The sequence below is a fragment of the Amblyomma mixtum genome, chromosome 10 (genome assembly GCF_055824585.1).
Source record: "Amblyomma mixtum isolate Tamu chromosome 10, ASM5582458v1, whole genome shotgun sequence".
Classification (NCBI taxonomy): domain Eukaryota; kingdom Metazoa; phylum Arthropoda; class Arachnida; order Ixodida; family Ixodidae; genus Amblyomma; species Amblyomma mixtum.
Genome location: NC_143021.1, coordinates 40,576,282 through 40,582,411, shown reverse-complemented (window position 1 = coordinate 40,582,411; position 6,130 = coordinate 40,576,282). Strand labels below are relative to the sequence as shown.

The window sequence follows — 6,130 nt, the reverse complement described above, 5'->3', positions numbered from 1 at the left end:
TCAGGTTGTGCCTAGAGCACTGCACGGGCCTGAATCTGAGGCCCAAGCCCGGCCCGGGCCCGAGACCTGAAGCCCGAGCCCGGCCCAGGCCCGCGGCTTCAAGCCCGGGCCCGGCCCAGGCCCACTAAATTATCGCTCTAGCGAGCCCGGCCCGGCCCGTGAATCCCGGAGTGAAGCCCAGCCCGGGCCCGGCCCGGCTCGTTTCACAGTATCGCTTGAGGTATACTGCTCACTCTGAGCAAGTAGACTGCTACTAGACCGATAAGAAACCGGCTGACAAAGGTTCTGAAACCACAGTTTGGCTTGCAGAAGGTTGGTTCTTTTTAACCCAGAAGGAAGTGATTAAAAGTAGTGCTCGCCAGGTCCACCTTTTGGACAGCGATCTCGTGTAGGTGCGCAAAGATAAACTCGGGAAGTTCCGAGAGTCAAATAAAAAGGGCTGCATACGCGCGTAATAGACTACTTTGCATTCCCCCATCATTTTAATCAGTTATATTTTGCCGCCCGCGAAGTATAAACATTAAAGCTGCCTATCAAGCAGTGGGATGATATTTTTTTAGTGAACGCGATCTCGCAGGTTGAACTCATAGCCGAACTGGTCGCCTTTCAGCAGAAACGAAAAGCTAAAAGGCTTGAGTATTTCACGGTGTGTGTTTGAAGACTATACATAGCTTGCACCGACGTCACATCCGGTGGCCGTCGGCTGCTAGTCGGCCATGCTGCCGAACCACCGCCAGACCGCCTCTAGTTTACCGCTGCCTATGTTAGCTCGCATCGTGTTGGTTCCCGTCCATCCGTAGATACATTATGGTTTTGCGTGCCATCCTTGGCTGCTCCAACCGTAGCGACAGCTCCAGGCGAAACAAGAAGCCGATTAACACGAACTTCATCTGCATTCTTAAGATAATCGCAGGCACGCAAGTGCGAGCGCTCCATGACTCAGTACGAATCTGCGCGAGCAGTGGCTGGCTCGCATTAAGCGCGACAATTTGGACCCCGATAGATCAAATTTACATGTGTGCGGAGCGCACTTTGTGACCGGTAAGAGGCTTCGTCAAATAAATGCTTGCGAAAACGTGGGAAGCAATGGTTACACCCTGAAGCGAATGTTGCTGTTTTGATTCACCCCATCCTATTTGTCTGACAACACAAACCCAGACTGGGTCCCGCGTCGCTGCATCCTAGCTACAGCACTAGGCAAGCCGGTTCGGATCGCCACGACCGCAGCGAGCAATAACGGCAGAGAAAGCGGCGTGCCGAGGCCGAGCTTTTCGTCTCGTAGGCGCATCGCAGACAGGCTTCTCTCCTACCTACTGTAGAAATCGTTGTGTGCCTCAATTGATTACAAGGCTTTCATTTCTTCCAATTTCGCAAAGCTACACGATATCCCCCTGGGTCACTTCAGGGAACACATCAACGCCCATCGCTGCGTCGACTCCCGGTGGCAGCGTGTACGGACCTATATCGTCGCAAATTTTCACTTTACGTGCGTAGCGTACGCGCGCCGATCGAATAAGTTCAGAGCAGTAGCCTGCACTGAATGGTTCATTCATCTGTAGAGTAGGCATCGCGACCGAAAGATGAGAAAATAATCCAAAGCGTCCGTGGAGTGGTTAGGCGTCGCAGGGCGGAGACGGCCAAATGCTTCGGCAGCGTGGCCGCAAGCGCTTGATGGAGGCGGAAGTGACGTCACGTGCAAGCTATGTATAAGCGTCCTAAACTAACATGCTCTTCCCGAATGCATTTCTAATAGTGTATTAGTATGTTTTGTGATGACGAACGATCAATGGCCAATTAAGAACGGTTGAATTTTACTCTTACTGGTGGAGCAGAAGATAACGCGCGAACCACGTGAGAACCTACACGGAAACACTTGTCATGACAACCAGGCTGAAGAAGCGAGGAGGGATAGACGTGGTTATGAGATGAGACTTGCAAATTTTCGCGAACTTTTGTGCTATTTCATTTACGAGACGTTCCGGTCAGCCGATCAAAAAGAAAACCCAACGCGCTTTAGTTCGGGAATTTTTCCACATCAGAAAAATATAGCTATAAAATAAAAGCTATGTTTTGGGGGCTTAATGGCCCAAGGGGAGTCAGGCTGTGAGAGACACCGAAGCAGAGGGCTCCGGATCATTTCGAACATCGGGGTTTCTTCAACGAGCAATGGTACTGTGTATTAGTATGTTTTGTGATGACGAACGATCAATGGCCAATTAAGAACGGTTGAATTTTACTCTTACTGGTGGAGCAGAAGATAACGCGCGAACCACGTGAGAACCTACACGGAAACACTTGTCATGACAACCAGGCTGAAGAAGCGAGGAGGGATAGACGTGGTTATGAGATGAGACTTGCAAATTTTCGCAAACTTTTGTGCTATTTCATTTACGAGACGTTCCGGTCAGCCGATCAAAAAGAAAACCCAACGCGCTTTAGTTCGGGAATTTTTCCACATCAGAAAAATATAGCTATAAAATAAAAGCTATGTTTTGGGGGCTTAATGGCCCAAGGGGAGTCAGGCTGTGAGAGACACCGAAGCAGAGGGCTCTGGATCATTTCGAACATCGGGGTTTCTTCAACGAGCAATGATACTGCAAAGTACATTGCTGTCATGCTTACCGCCTAAATAATAATGCGACCGCCGAGGCTAGGAGCAAACCTTGGTTCCCCGGCTCAGTAATCAAGCGCCTTGACCACTAAGCCACCGCACCATGGAAACAAGGAAATATATAAGTCAATGAATAACGCTTAGTTTTTTTCTCAGCGCGTACTATAACCCATAGCTCATCCGTGTCGCTGCTCCAATGCCGCAGTTGTGTACTTCACTTTGCAATAGTGAATGAATAGTCGGACACCAGCCGTTTCTGTACAGACCCAAGCCCGGCTTGGGTACGCAGCTTTAAGCCTGAGCCCGGCCCGGGCCCGCAACTTCAGGCCCGGGCCCGGCCCAGGCCCGGCAACACAGGTCATGTCCCGGCCCGGCCCGCGGGCCGGGCCGGGCCCGGGCTTTCGGGCCGGCCCGAGCCCGTGCAGTGCACTAGTTGTGCCCCCGACCAGATGGCAGTAATTTAAATGAGACTGAAGTAACGCATGATTATTGGTTCGTTTTAAGCGCGTGGGAAACTCTGATCGACATGGAAGCCAACTGACTGCGATAGTTTTTTAATAACGTGATTTACATGCCCATTCCACCTCCTGGTGGAATCGAAGACAACACAAAGTGACCTGAAGCTGCAACTAACTGCTCCCAAGCATAAGGCGGTTTTTCAGTGTAGTTCATGGGTCGAAACAGTACAGATTTTGTCTTCTGAGTAACAATCATCGTTAGCCGTTGGACCATTTGTGCAACTCTCTAAGGATAACGTTACCTTTGCTTATGAGTCGTCAGTAGAGCAGAAATATAGAGTTAACTGCACGAAAGGGTTAGGACACCAGGGAGACACATTCACGACACTTAGATGTCTCTCTGGTGTCCTAGTTAACTCTTTATTTCAGAAATGAACCAACTAGCCCGGCAAATCCTTTTGCATCAGTAGAGCAGTTATTTAGAAAAATGCTAGTGTCATAAGCATAAAAATGTAATCAGGTTCATCATTTACTTTAATTAAGTCATTAATATAAACATTAAGCAAGAAAGGCCCAAGAAGACTGCCTTGAGGAACGCCACAATGAAGAATCTTTTCAGCAGAGTTAGTGTCATCAGCAAAAACAACTTGCTTCCACAGGCTTAAATAAGAAGAATACAGCTGGAGGCATGATCCTCGAATACCATTTGCTTGCAATTTGCATATTAGAATATTATGATTTAATAGATCAAATACCTTAGTGAAATCTATGAAAATTCCTAGTGTAAGGTTCTTTGTTTCGATGTAGTGTAAAATAATTTATTTTTGCACGAGTAAGGCGGACTCGGTTGATTTTCCCTTTCAAAAAGCGAACTGGGATTCAGATAGCAAGGAATGTTTATGCTCTTTTCAATAATATTTTTTTGAAGGCTTTCGAGAACACTGGCAAGATAGAAATGGGGCGATAGTTGGATTTCCCCTTTCAAAAATTGAACTGGGATTCAGGTAGCGAGGAATGGTTATGCTCTTTTCAATAAATTTTTTTGGAGGTTTTTGAGAACACAGGCAAGATAGAAATGGGGCGATAGTTGGCTAGGTAATTTTTTTCTCCGACCTTAAAAATGACACATACTTTAGCCATTCTCATTCTTTGGGGGAGTATCGCACATGAAATTGATAGATTAAAAATATGAACGAGACAAGGGGCTATGATGTCGACTACAAATTTGATAGGTCTTATTTGGAAACCATTATAGTCAGTGCTGGAAGTTGATTTGAGATTCATAATAATAGTAAACACTTCATTAGCGTCTGTTAATTCAAAGGTGATTGACTGACCCGCTCTGTTGGAGGCATAGCTGAGAACTTCCGTTGGGCATCCTGATGGGACAAAACTTATCCTGATGGGACAAAGCACTCGTCCCTGTCTGTTCCCTCTGGATCCTTGTTGCTTTAGCGCTTCGAAAAATGTCAAATCTGCACCAACTAGCCCGATCCGCTACCCTTCTGAACTTCATTTCTAGTTCAACGGGCCCTTTCTTCAATAAAGCGCTCGTCCCTGTCTGTTCCCTCTGGATCCTTGTTGCTTTAGCGCTTCGAAAAATGTCAAATCTGCACCAACTAGCCCGATCCGCTACCCTTATAAAAAAGGCATTAAACTTCTCAGCAAGACCGCTGCCCGAGACAGTGTTACTGTCGGTCGTCAGTTCACAGAGGTTGGTCTCTTATTGAGAAATGTGTTGTTTAGAACTTTCCAAAATATTGAAATATACCTGCGCTTAAAAGACACGGACTGAAAGATAGAGACACACACACATAGCGCTGGACTTACAACTGAATTTTTATTTGGGAGACACTGCTATTTATGCACACCAGCAGCTGATAACAATGGAAGATGGAAACACCCCGATGATAAAAATCGACAAACTGTCTCGTCACATGTCCAGTCCTACCTTCCCTTTTGCAAAAATGCCCTTTCCTTTGATAGTAGTGAAAGGCACGTGCTACTCACGCATGCAACCCCACTGTCCGCTATGCTGATGGCTTCAATTATTTCACGCGCCGTTTGGTCACGGTTCCTGCTTACTATCTTCGTCTCGTTATAGGAAGGTACACATTTACACTCTTGACAATGAACAACCGAATTCCCATCGCCCTTCCGTTCCATGTTCTTCCGATGTTCACGGAGCCGCTCGTTCAAACATCGCCCCGTTTGGCCTACATATGCTTTGCCACATGTAAGCGGCAACCTGTATACCACTCCTTCTGCGCATGCGACCATGGGGACTTGGTGTTTCTTTTTACACCCCTTAGCTTTTCTTTCTGGGTACGTTACTATTTTGCATAAGTTTTCCAATTTGTCCGGGGCTGAAAAAACGACCCTAGTTTTTACCTGCGAAGCAATTCTTTTAAGATTATGGGACACCCCATGAATGTACGGAATCACCACCGTTTTCTCCTTTTGTTTTGCTCCCTCCTTGCTAGGCACCGTACCCTTTTTGCCAAATTTCTTGAGCATGCTTTTTGCCACCGACACCAAAACCTGATCCGGATAACCTGCTTCCTTTAGCCTCACCACCTGCTGCTCAAAACTTTCTTTGACTAATTCCGGGCAAGATTTCTTCAACGCATTTTGAAAACATAACCTCACGATTGCCCTCTTCACTAATTTCGAATGTGCAGAGCTGAACGGAAGCAAACCTTTGTTACCTCTAGGCTGGTACATCCAAAATGTCCCATCAGGCGCCAGTGACAGCTTGATATCGAGGAAGCGTATCGTGCCTTCGTTCATTTCTTCATATGTGATTATTAGTGGGTTAAGGGTTTTACTAAAAACAGCAAGTAGCTCTTGCACAGCAGAGTCGTAAATACCGTCAAGGTGATTAAAGACCACTAAAAAGTCATCCACAAACCGGAACACTTTAACACCATCAACTTTGTTTTGATCTCGCAACAGTGAAAGCAGTGAAAGCAGGAAGTGAAAGCAGTTCACACCCTAGACGACGTTCGCCTGCCTCAGGATGTGCAGCGGGTGCTCTCACTTGGCCCCAAGTTCGCCGTGG

The 6,130-nt window shown here is 46.9% G+C and overlaps 1 protein-coding gene across 3 annotated transcripts in view; it reads left to right on the top strand.

The window, feature by feature from the left end:
* slgA (proline dehydrogenase slgA) overlaps window positions 1-6,130 on the top strand; it is a 228,041-nt gene that overhangs the window by 22,347 nt on the left and 199,564 nt on the right. The window lies entirely within an intron of this gene.